This window comes from Ceratotherium simum, chromosome 6, assembly GCF_057802395.1.
Source record: "Ceratotherium simum simum isolate JZ-2026a chromosome 6, ASM5780239v1, whole genome shotgun sequence".
Lineage (NCBI taxonomy): Eukaryota > Metazoa > Chordata > Mammalia > Perissodactyla > Rhinocerotidae > Ceratotherium > Ceratotherium simum.
In genome coordinates, this window is record NC_141905.1 from 33185958 (window position 1) to 33199647 (window position 13690).

At 39.1% G+C, this 13690-nt stretch overlaps 1 long non-coding RNA gene across 1 annotated transcript; it reads right to left on the bottom strand.

Annotated features, from left to right (window-relative positions):
- Window positions 1-483: 483 nt before the first annotated feature.
- Window positions 484-12964, bottom strand: LOC147916832 (uncharacterized). The gene is made up of 4 exons (XR_015552465.1): window positions 12877-12964; window positions 7278-7524; window positions 5550-5609; window positions 484-1892 (listed from the first exon to the last, which is right to left on the bottom strand). It is a non-coding gene; the product is annotated as an uncharacterized LOC147916832 (long non-coding RNA).
- Window positions 12965-13690: the final 726 nt, after the last annotated feature.

Here is a 13690-nt window from a genome sequence, read left to right on the forward strand (position 1 = left end):
GATACACCACATTAACAAAATGAGAAATAAAAATCACATCATCCTTCAATTGATGCAGAGAAAGCATTTGACAAGATCCAACATCCATTTCTGTTAAAAACTCTCAATAAAATGGGTATAGAAGCAAAGTACCTCAACATAATAAAGACCATATATGACAAATCCACAGCCAACATCACACTCAACAGAGAAAAACTGAAAGCCATCCCTCTGAGAACAGGAACAAGACAAGGGTGCCCACTCTTGCTACTCTTATTCAACACAGTACTGAAGGTTTTGGCAAGAGCACTTAGGCAAGAAAGAGAAATAAAAGGAGTCCAAATAGGCAATGAAGAAGTGAAACTCTCACTGTTTGCAGACAACATGATTTTATATATAGAAAACCCTAAAGAATTCATTGGAAAGCTATTAGAAATAATCAACAACTACAGCAAAGTTGCAGGATACAAAATCAACTTACAAAAATCAGTTGCATTTCTGTGCACTAATAAGGAACTAACAGAAAAAGAACTCAAGAATACAATCCCATTTAGAATCACAACAAAAAGAATAATATATCTAGGAATAAATTTAACCAAGGAGGTGAAAGACCTATACACTAAAAACTATAAGACATTATTGAAAGAAAGCGATGATGACATAAAGAAATGGAAAGAATTCCATGCACATGGATTGGAAGAATAAATATAGTTGAAATGTCTATACTACCTAAAGCAATCAATCTACAGATTCAATGCAATCCCAATCAGAATCCCAATGGCATTCTTCACAGAAATAGAACAAAGAATCCTAAAATTCATATGAGGCAACAAAAGACCCTGAACAGCTAAAGCAATCCCGAGAAAAAAGAACAAAACTGGAGGCAAAGTATTTTGTAGTATATTTTGACTTCAAAATATACTACAAAGCTATAATAATCAAAACAGCATGGTACCGGCACAAAAACAGACACATAGATCAATGGAACAGAATTGAAAGCCCAGAAATAAAACCATACATCTACGGACAGCTAATCTTTGACAAAGGAGCTAAGAATACACAATGCAGAAAGGAAAGTCTCTTCAATAAATGGTGTTGGGAAAACTGGACAGCCACATGCAAAAGAATGAAATTAGACCATTATTTTTTGCCATACACAAAAATTAACTCAAAATGGATCAAAGACTTGACTGTAAGACCTGAAACCATAAAACTTCTAGAAGCAAATATAGGCAGTACACTCTTTGACATTGGTCTTAGAAGGATCTTTTCAAATACCACTTCTACTCAGACATGGGAAACAAAAGAAAAAATAAACAAGTGGGACTTCATCAGACTAAAGAGCTTCTGCAAGGCAAAGGAAACCAGGAACAAAATGAAAAGACAACCCACAAATTGGGGGAAAATATTTACAAATCATATATCTGACAAGGGGTTAATCTCCAAAATATATAAAGAACTCATATGGGGCTGGCCCCATGGCGTAGCAGTTAAGTGTGCGCACTCCGCTGCTGGCGGCCCGGGTTCAGATCCCAGGCGGACACCAAAGCACCGCTTGTCAGGCCATGCTGTGGCGGTATCCCATAAAAAGTGGAGGAAGATCGGCACGGATGTTAGCTCAGGGCCAGTCTTCCTCAGCAAAAAGAGAAGGATCAGTATGGATGTTAGCTGAGGGCTGATCTTCCTCACAAAAAAAAAAAACAACAACAAAAAAACTGAGGCTCACATTAAAAGGACTAAATCCAAGTATCAGTGAAATGCCCTAGTTGACTTCCATGCAAAGGCAGCAACAACGGTGTCTATATACATTGTGGCACACGTGGATGAAATCATTTCTGCTTCTGCAAAGAATAGCTCCTCATTGCCAGATTTTTGCCATCCTGATGTTCTTCTAACGTGGCAACAGTCTGCTCCTGAATCAGAGAAATTAAGATGGGTAGGCATTGGCTGTAATTTTTTTTTTGTGTGTGAGGAAGATCGGCCCTGAGCTAACATCTACCAATCCTCCTCTCTTTGCTGAGGAAGACTGGCCCTGGGCTAACATCCATGCCCATCTTCCTCTACTTTATATGGGATGCCGCCACTGACAAGCAGTGCATTGGTGCACACCCAGGATCCGAACCGGTGAACCCTGGCCGCCGCAGTGGAGCGCCCGTACTTAACTGCTTGCGCCACTGGGCCGGCCCCCGCAATGGCTGTAAATTAAACAAATAGTCAGGGTTATACAAAACCTAAGATAGCCACTTGGCTATTCCCAGCTCCCTAGCAAACCCCCTTTTTCATTTTTTGCATTCCTTCACCCATGATAGTGCATTAAGAAAAATTATTTCTGTCTCTAAGGACCTCAGACCTACTCCCTCTGGACCCTTTGAGCACCTGAAGCTGAATTTCATTCAACTGCCACTTAGTATAGGCTGTCAATATGTTCTTGTTATTGTATATATGTTCTCTGGATGGGTTAAAGCCTTCCCCTGCTGCAAAGCTGATGTCTTCACAGTGGCAAAGAAACTTTTAGAAAATGTGTTTCCCACTTGGGGTATACCTTCTACAGTGATAGAGGCACCCTCCTTTACTGGGCAAATCATATGAGGCTTAATGAAAACCTTGGAAACTTTACAGAATTAACACTGTCCTTATCACCCTCAATCATCAAGCAAGGTCAAGAGAACTAATGGGAAAATTACATTCAAGCAGAACAAGAATTAATAACATGGGACTGAATGAACTGATGAGGATGATTATAATTTTTATAATTAATTTAAAACATCGCTGAATTTTTTAATGTTTTGTTTTCCGAGTTTAAGGAAACTTTTTCTCTTATGCTACCTATGATTTAGAGCGATTTGGTAAATTATGCCTTAGTAAGCAGATTTGAAACAATCACTTTTTCTCCCTACCTGATCCCTTCAGAATGTGGAAACTCTTAGTGAGTATTCTTATTTGCATGGCAATATATTTATTTACATAAGTTCACCAAGAATGTTTTCCTTATAATAGGACACAATTGTAAATATTGGTTATATTACAAAGGCTTTGACTGCAACGTCATATTTGAGTGGGATATGCACAGACTCAGATACAACCAGACAGCTTTAAGGAACTAAGCTTGACTTTATGGAGCCAATAAAACCCCTTGCAAAATTGGCCTGGTAACTTGCTTACAGAGTTCCCCACAGCCTAACCAGGTGAGTAAGGAAGGTCACTTCGTGGAAGGCCCAGGAACCTCAAGATATTTTGGGGACCTTGAAGAGACAGAAATTTACTCAAATCTATAGTATTACAGGTGAAGTCTGATGGCAAATTCTTGGCATGGCTTCCTAGCCTTGAGAGGATGTTAAAAGTTCAATCTGGAGATTCCTTATGAAAAGTTCCAGCAAAGCAAAAAAGAGCCTATATGATCAATTGCTATTCTTGCTGTATTTATGTAAATATCAGGACAAGTTTATTGAAACTAAACTTATTTTAGTTTTAGTCTCAATTAGGCTATGTTTAGTTAAAATGAGAATGATTTTAGAGAGAAAAATTATGTTTCAGTAATATACCTTTGTGGATATTAGATTCTAGAGCTGTTAGTTGTTTTTAAGGTTTTATTTTCTACCTGTAAACCTGGATCTTGAATTTTAGTTTCCTGGAATATCTGGCTACAAATCTCCAAACTAATTTTTCCAATTTTCTCTCATCTTTCTGACTTGGAATCATTGAGAACTAAAACTGTCCTTCTTCCTGAAGCCCTGCAAACTGAAGCTAGATGACTTGATATAAACTTCAGAGAAATCGTCATAATAGACCATGTAAGACAATTTTCATGCCTGTTGCTGTAAGAGCCACTCAGAAAGTTTACCTGAACACTGATGACATCATCAGAGGCATTTCAAAATACAAAGATACTTCAACACTGCCATTAGAAATCTTCTTTACTGGCTGCCCCCTGGGCTCAGAAAGTGGTTTATAATTGACTCCAATCATTAACCTTTGTTTTTCTTTTGTTTCTGTAGAAATGCCTCTTACTAAATAACTGATTGCTTGTTTATATAATACAGGCCTAACTTTGGGAGCTCACTCTTATCACTGGGTTTAGCTGAACTGATCTACTGTCAGGACTGAGAGACTGGTTCAATGAGATGGAATAATCTGCCAACTCAACTTCTGGACTGTAAAACTTCTTTCAAAATTTTCAAAGGCTGACTGTGGGGAAGCAAAGTTTTGCCACCTCAAATGTGTCTCTTTAGCATGAGGATTATTTTAAGAAACAGAAGTCTCGAAAGTTTTTGATATGTTTAGTTGGCTACCTTCAGGTATAGCCTTATGGTTTAGAACTATTTTATAATTTGGAATTAATGTCTTGTTTGTGATTCTACAAATTATTATTATAAGATTCTGTTTCTCTTGCTTTTCACAGTGCTATAAAAACTCCATGCAAGTGATGGTAGCCCAATGTTTTGAACTGATTTCTAATATTTATTTGTCCAATTAAAGGAACCTATGTTTATTTCATAAGACTTGACAACAAGCCGCCTTCTGTTTTGGTGGTCTTGTTGCTCAAATGTGGCCTGAGGCTCCTAAGGAAATCACTTTCCCTCCTATGTGAGACATGACATACCAGGAATGAGTCTTCCTGGCGAAGAGGAACCAACAATGCTTTGATGATTGATCAGCAATACTTTCCAATAGTCAATCAAAAGTGTGTTCAAATGGTTGATCAGCAATGCTTTCAAAGAAAGATCTTGATCAAAAGGGGAAAATGTGAAAAACTGACATAAGTGGAGCCATTTTAAACTAGAGCCAGGGGCCGGCCCCGTGGCTTAGTGGTTAAGTGTGCACGCTCCGCTACTGGCGGCCCGGGTTCGGATCCCAGGCGCGCACCAACGCACCACTTGTCCGGCCATGCTGAGGCGGTGTCCCACATACAGCAACTAGAAGGATGTGCAACTATGACATACAATTATCTACTGTGGCTTTGGGGAGAAAAAGGGAAAAAAAAGGAGGAGGATTGGCAATAGATGTTAGCTCAGGGCTGGTCTTCCTCAGCAAAAAGAGGAGGTTTGGCATGGATGTTAGCTCAGGGCTGATCTTCCTCACAAAAAAATAAAAAAATAAAAAACCACTCCTAAAAAACAAAACAAAAAAAAAAACAAAACTAGAGCCAGAGTAGCCATTCTAGAGGAACTGCCTTGCTCATCTTGTTCCCTGAACCTTGAACTGGGCCAAAATGGCAATTGTTTTACAAGCAATTGTTTGAGAAGTCAGCAGGAGAATGAACATCCTGATCACAAGACTGATGGTTGTGGACTTTCCGAAGATAGTGTCAATAACCAATCATGTATAGCCAAGAGTAGCCTAGCCTATCAGCACCAATGAACTCTTCTTAAAAACACCTTACCTCATCTCCCTTCTTTTCCCCATAAAAACCCTAAGCCCCTATCCTGTAATTGGGACACTATTTGGGTTTCTATCTGAATCTGTGCTCCCTGAATTGCAACTCTTTGATCTCACATAAAAGCTTTGTCTCTTGAACTGGTTTCTGATTTTTATAGGTTGACATTACATTTAAAAGAATCAGTCTTACTAACCTGCTTTAGGTACTCAACTGTGGTTTCTTTCCAGCTAATGACACATCCTGGGGATTAGTGCTGTAACAGATGAAGAGAATTTTTAAAACAAATTCATAATAAAAGCCACTTTAAGCCTCTCAATATTTCTTACTGAGGCTCTCTTTGCTTTCTCCAGACTTTTCTTCATAAACAGTGCATTTCTGGACAATAGTTGAAGGATAAAAGAAGTCAGGTTGTTAAACAAGAATTGCCACCACTCCCATTGTCCATATTGATTTCACATTATCCCAAGGCCAATACGCTCCATTTATAAATCAGTGATTCACCCTTAACAGAAATATGTTTAAGTCTGCACAAGGCAGGAAGCTAAGGAGGGGGATCTTAATTAAATATCAAAGGGACCATTTCCAATTGTCCATTTGTTTGGCATCTTAGAAGTTCTCACACTTGGGAATAGTTACACTGCAGTAATATTCAGGTGGGGAGTCACTTTTCTTTGTAAAGTGAGAGAAATACTGTTGTGAAGGGAAGTGGGGAAGGATACTGTGAGGGATCAGAACTGGCAACCCCAAAATGTGTCTGGTTAAAAACAAAAGACTCTAGGGGCTGGCCCCATGGCGTAGCGGTTAAGTGCGTGTGCTCCGCTGCTGGTGGCCTGGGTTCGGATCCCGGGCATGCACCAATGCACTGCTTGTCAGGCCATGCTGTGGCGGTGTCCCACATAAAGTGAAGGAAAATCGGCATGGATGTTAGCTCAGGGCCAGTCTTTCTCAGCAAAAAAGAGGAGGATTGGCATGGATGTTAGCTCAGGGCTGATCTTCCTCACAAAACAACAACAACAAAAAACAACAAAAGACTCTGAAAGAAACTTTGACCTTCCCCTCTACCTACCAAAAAGAATTTAAGATAAAAGGCCTGTCCCCAGGACAGGCCATCCTCATAGATAACTCTGGGTATCAGTAGACTGTGAAGATCCTTGCTAAGCCCATTCTTATCAAAGTTATGTCTACCATACATTTGCTTCTCCATTTCCATGTGAATTGCCTTCCTCCCCTGTGAAGTCCCAGACCACTACCCTCAACATCCTCCTTTGTCTTTAACTGAAGATGATATTTAAGGCAGTGGCTTTGGCCATTCTGGCAAGTTGCTCAGTTTTCCTGGGTTTCTCCCGTGTATACATGTTATAGAGCTTTGTTTGATTTTCTCCTGTTATTGTTTCATGTCAATTTAATTCGTAGGCCAGCCAGAAGGACCTAGAGGGTAGACGAATTGTCTTCCTCCCCTACAATAGCCAGAGTCATACTATGGGAGGGTACTGTTGAGGCTCTGGGAATAGAACTTCTTAAAATTCTATGCACCTACATATCCCCTGCAAATCTTCCAATACTCCAGTTTGAAGACCTTGGCTCTAGAATTTGAGTTCCTCTGGGTCAGTGACTTTATCTTATGATCTTTATTCCCTTCCAGTCCTCCCCTCCCTTAGCACTGGGTAAGTTAGGTAATAGAAAAGTAGACAATGGCCTCCTAATGGGCACAGGAGACTCCTGTCTGCCAGAAATAATGTCCCTCTGCCTGGTCAGGGCAGGACAACCACAGTCAGATTCTTGCTTCCTAATTCTCTGCTATATTTATTTTCTGTAGGCCATCTTTTACCACCTCTTTACTTCAGAAAGGCAGATTACCATGTGAAATTACCCATTCTCCTCTAAGCACTCTAAATTCAACAAAGATTTGTTGAACACCTACCTAATGCAAAAGTTCTCTGCTTCACTGGGGGAGAAGATGCTGAGATGAGAGGCAGGCTCCTGAGTTTCGGGAACTTGTAGTCCAGATGGATTTCATGTATAGAAAACTGGGATATAGGATCATTTGTTTTAAACAACATCTACTGGGCCTGCCCGGTGGCATAGTGGTTAAGTTCACGTGCTCCGCTTTGGTGGCCTGAAGTTCGCAGGTTCAGATCCTGGACCTAGGCACCGCTCATCAAGTCATGCTGTGGCAGCATCCAATGTGCAAAATAGAGGAAGATGGGCACAGATGTTAGCTCAAGGCCAATCTCCCTCACCAAAAATTAAATTAAATTAAATTTAAAAAAAAAAAGGAAAAAGTTTAAAAAAATAAATAAACAACATCTATGCTCCGAAGGTCTCACATCAATTCAAACATCATATTTTTCAACACTAATTTGGACAAATATCTGCACCAAAATGATTTTTGTTTAGCAGCTAAAGTAGCAACAATATTAGAATTGACTCAGCTCCCTAGCTTTAAAATCATGTAATTCTTGATGAATTTTTTAATTTAGGAAATCTGCATTATCTCCATATTTACAAACTCAAAAGAACATTTATTAATATTCTTATGGCACAGGATTTCACCATTTTATAAATCAAATTCACAAACAGTGCATCTGTAGTGTCCTAAGAAGAAAAGTACTGTAGCATAATTAAATGTGTTTTGAAGAGAGCATTTTACTCTATAAATTATACATCGGGACTTAGAGATGTGTCACCTGGCACCTGGTAGGTGGGCAAGAAATGAGTATTGCAGTGAAGTAACTCTCAGGGCACATGGTACATATGGTGGAAATGAGACAGTTTCACAAAATCCTGAACAAGTTGAGGGAGACTTTTTTTTGGCGGGGTGAGGCAAACATTAATATACCTTAAAAAAAAAAAAAGGAAGGTGGTAGTTTTGCTTTGCCTGAGGCTAGAATGTAATTGCTCAGTACTGCCCCCATTAAACTGGGATTTGCACTTCCCCTACTCTCCTGTCAAGACTTTAGGGCAAAACGGGGAGAGGGAGGAGGGTTTGTTCTTTTCTCATTAATTCCTTCCCTCTCAGACCAAAGGGAGCTGGATATGAGATGCAAAACTTTAACCAAGTATGCTGGAAGAACGTCAATCAGAAAACACACTCAAAAGCAAACTAAGGGCTTTGCCAAGGGAAATGTGGCTCTGAACCTTATGAGGATTATATTCAGGGGGGCAGATGTCCTCTCAGCCTCAGACCCCCAAAAGTAGGGGTGGAGAGCTGGAGGGTGGGTTGATTCCAGGTCAGCGCTAAGACCAGTGTGAGACGTGGGGACTGGGAAGGTACAAGACGTAAATCTTAATGTTTACTTTAAATAATCCAATAGAAGACAATGGCAATTTCTAGGGCCCTTATTATGCAAAAATGCTCAGTGAATCTTTGAAGGGAGTCATTTTAAAGAGAGAAGAATGGAATCCAGATGGAACCGGGCAGGCATTGGTTTCCAACCTTCGCTTCTCTCTGGAGAGCTCTTAAAAATCCCAATGCTGAGGCTGTACCCCAGACTGACTAAATTGGAATCTCTGGAGGTAGGACCCAGGCATCAATATTTTTAAAGCTGCTCAGCTGATTCCAATATGAGTGAAGCCCCCACTGAAGGGCGCTATTTTATTTTTTTGGTGAGGAAGATGAGCCCTGAACTAACATCCATTGCCAATCCTCCTCTTTCTGCTGAGGAAGATTGGCCCTGGGCTAACATCCGTTCCCATCTTCCTCTACTTTATATATGGGACGCCTGCCACAGCATGGCTTGATAAGCGGTGCATAGGTGCGCACCTGAGATCTGAACCTGCAAACCCTGGGCCAGTGAAGCGGGGCGTGGGAACTTAACCTACGCCACTGGGCGGGCCCTGAAGGGCACCTTTGGAGAGAGCTGGAACGAATGCCCTGCTCTTACCTTCCAAGATGCTCATTGCATTTAAGTTAGCATCTTCTGTTATAAGTCAAACTGTTTTGATTTAGTCTACGATAAGAACTTGAGGGTAGATATAATATTAGGGCATAACTGATATTTAGAGCATATATTCCACAGGAACAATGTAGAAGGTATCAAATTTCTGTATTAGTTGGCTTCTTCACCTTCCTGTTTTCTTTTAGATCACAGTAGTTTTAAATAAACTATATGGTACTCTGAGGCTTGAGAGACTAATTTTTCTGGGCCTCAGGTTTTTAAAAAAATTTCTATAACCTCAATTTTATGCCGTTTGAACCCTGAAACTTCTTCACTTAAGCAATTGCAGCCAGAGTGATCTTTAGTTTTTAATTGAGGTAAAATGTACATATAGTGAAATGCACAAATACTAACACATTTTGATGAGTTTTGATAAATGAACAAAAGTGTGTAAAAACCACGCTAATCAAGATATGGAATATTTCCAACACCCCAGGAAGTTTCTTTATGCCCTTTACAGTCAATCCTTACCCCTTTCCCCATAGGTAACCACCCTTCTGACTTGAATCATCCTAGATCAGTTTTGCCTGTTCTTGAACTTCATTGAAATGGACTCACACATCATGCACTCTTTCACAGTGATCTTGTTAAAAACACAAATTGGATCATGTTATTCTCTGCTGAAAAACTTTAATGGCTTCCTATTACTCCTGGAATAAAATCCAGACTCCTCCTTGTGGCTGGAAAGTCCCTGCATTGTCTCCCAACTCTACCCCAAGCTCAGTATGATGGTCTTCTAGCGACATTGGTCTCCTTTTCCTAGCTCCTTCCTACTTGGGGCCTTTACTCAGCTGTATTCCCTGATTAACTCCTATTCACCTTCAGGCATCATCTTAAATGTTACTTCCTCTGAGATGCATTTCCTGCTGCCCCAATTCTAAATTAGGTTCTCCTTAGGTTCTTTTCATTTCTGCCACTATCACAATTAGTAATTATATGTGTGTGTGCGTGCGTGCGTGCGTGTGTGTTTATTCTACTTTAAAATTGTCTATCTCCTTCACTTTACCCAAGAGGGTAGTGGCCATGTCTGCTTTGTTCACTACTGTGTTCCCCCCCAAGCCTGAAACATATTAGATATCCAATAAATACTTGTTAAAATATATGGAAGAAATGGTTTAATTAAACTCTTGAACCTATTGTATTGCAAAATGACAAAAAGGGAAGAAAGGCAGGAAAGATGTGGACAGGTAAGAGCGGGATTCCAATGGAGAACTGCTCCTCCTTTAACCTTGAGTAGTGATTGCTAGGAATAAGTGTTATAGACAACAATGGAAAGAACACTTGGGAAGAAGTCAGATCACCTGGCTTGGTGACTTCTCTGGACCCCAGATTCCTCATTTATAAAATGCAGGAATTGGACTAGAACATTTCATCAGTACTGCCTCACCCCTTCTTGCAGCATTTGGAAATATATGGGGGCATTTTCCATAGTCACAATAATGGAGACCACTATTGGTATTTATTATTAGTTCAGAGCACTAGGAATGTTAGCTGTCCTACAATGTATGAGACAGTCTTAAATCTATAGCATCCAAAATACCTGTGTTGAGAAACACTATAATACAATTCTATCAAATATACGAGGCAGAGCCCACGGGTCCCCATTTTGTCATACTTCATAGGTTATCTTCCAGGTACATGCTTATTGCATTTAAATTACTTTATCTATTTATAAGTAAATAGTAAATTATCTTATCTATTTATAAGTCAAACTGCTTGATTTAGTCTGTAATAAGAACTCAGTAGACATAATATCAGGGCATAACTGATATTTAAGGTATATATTCCACAGAAACTATGTAGAAGTTATTATATTTCTTTATTAGTTAGCTTCTTCCCCTTCCTTTTTCTCTTATAGAGCAATTTTAAATGAGTTGCTAAGCATTTCTCCAAGAAATTCAAAGAGCTTGATGCTATTTCCTTCTTCCTTAGTTGGTGTATAGGTAGAAGTCAGTTTACATTTGGGAAACTGTTATGGACTGAATGTTTGTGTCCCCCCCAAACTCATATGTTGAAGCCCTAACACCCAATGTGATATTTGGAGGTGAGACCTTTGGGAGGTAATTAGGTTTAGATGAGATCATGAGGGTGAAGCCCCCATGATGGGATTAGTGTCCTTATAGGAAGACTTCTTATAAGAAGAGGAAGAGAGACCAGAGCTCCCTCTCTCTGCCATGTGAGCACAGTGAGAAGGTGGCCATCAACAAGCCAGGAAGAAGTCCCTCACCAGGGAACTAAATTGGTCAGCACCTTGATGTTAGGCTTCCCAGCCACCAGAACTGTGAGAAATAAATTCTTGTTGTTTAACCCACCCAGTGTATGGAATTCTGCTATGGCAGCCTGAGCTGACTAATACAGAAACTATGGCTCAAAGAAGAGAAACATTAAAATTATCCAGAGAACCCTCTTGTGGCAAGGTTGATATTTTTAGCGTTGTGCTTCCTCGCCTAATGTTTTACCCATCAGAACTTACTCTTCGGTTACAGTAATTAAGGAGATTATCTGCTAAATGTAGTCTTCTAGCAGTCTTCTGTAGTCTTCTCCTTAGCAAGTTAAGGAGACTATTTGCTAAGGGTAGTCTAATCTTCACAGTTCTAAGGTCCTTGTCTCTCTAAAATTCTATGCGGTTTAAAAAAAATATGGTGGAAACAACACAAATGTCCATCAACTGACAACCAGATTAAAAAATGTATATCTATACAATGGAACACTATTTGGCCATAAAAAGGAATGAAGTACGGATATGTGCTACAACATGGATGAATCTTTAAAATATTATGCTAAGTGAAAGAAACCAGTCATAAAAAAAACCACACATACACGATTCCATTTATATGCAATGTCCAGGAAAGGCAAATCTATAGAGACAGAAAGTAGATGAGTGATTTCCTAGGGCTGGGGGTACTGGGGGAATAGGGGAGTGATATCTAAAGGACACAGGTTTCTTTTCGCAGTGATGCAAATGTTCTAAAATTGACTGTGGTGATGGTTGCAAATCTGTGCAACTGTGGTAATGGTTGTGAATATACTAAAAACCATTCAATTACACACTTTAAATGGGTGAATTATATGGTATGTGAATTATATATCAATAAAGCTATTTAAAAATATGAAAAGGTGTTCAACTTGTCTATAATATTTACCATAGGCAAGGTGTGGGGAAGTTGGTGTTCTTGTACCCTGTTGGTGGGAGTGTAAATTGAGGCAACCTTCTTGGAGGGAAGTTTGGTAAGATCTTTCATGATTCAATATACACATGCCTTTTGATTTAGTCATTCCACTTACAGGAATTTATTCTCCTATACATTTATCAAGCATGAAAGTAACTATTGCAACACTGATTATAATAACAAAAATTGAAAACAACCAAAAGCCTACTAATAGAGAATTGAGTAAACTAAATTATAAATCCATATAAATTATGAATACTACGCAGCTGTTAAAAGTATGAAGGTGCAGAACGGTATATATAACATGCTACTGTTTTGTACAAAAAAAGGGAATAAAACAAGAATGAGATTATATATTTATATATGTATTTGCATAAAGAAGGACACACAATAAACTAATATAAATGGTTACCTGGTCGAGTGTGAATAGGTAGATGATAGGTAGAAGTGGATGTGAGACTTCTCACTGAATACATTTTTATATTGTTTTATTTTTGAGCCATATGAAAATCTAACCTAAAAAATTAAATTAAAAAAAAAAAAGAATATGAAATAAAAGAATACAGTTTATCCACAAAAAGTAAAGTACAATGTGTTAAAGGTACATTAAGTGAAAAAAACAAGTTGCAGAGTGGTATGTACAGCACTTTTTCATTTATTTATTCAATTAAATGCTTTTGAGTCCCTAATTTATGTTCTAGATACTAGGGATATGGAAGTAAACAAGGCAGCCAAGGTTCCTGCTACTATGGAGATTACATTTTAGGAGTGAGTAGGTAGGTAGGCAAACACATAAATAAACAAATTCAGTGATAGAAGAAAATAAAACAAGGTGATATGGAGTGACTTGGGTTGGGGAATACTAGTTACTTGATGGGTGTCACAAAAGGCCTTTCTGAGGAAGTGACATATGAGGTGACAACTGAGTAAGGAGGACCCAGGAGAAAAGAGTGGTGCAGGAAGATAATGTAGTGACTGCAAAGGTCCTGAGGCTAGAACAAGTTGGCAAGTTTGAAGATCTGGAATATAGTCTGCATAGCAGGTGGAGAGTTGTAGGAGATGAAGTCAGAGTGATAGTCAGGCGACAAATCATGGGTTTAAATAAAAAGATGACACGTATATTTGTATATAAATTGAAAATACCTGGAAGGACACACAAGAATCTTGTTAACGTTTTTAAGTGGCTATTTTGTGAGTGGGAATTGGGAACGACAGTCAGTAGGACC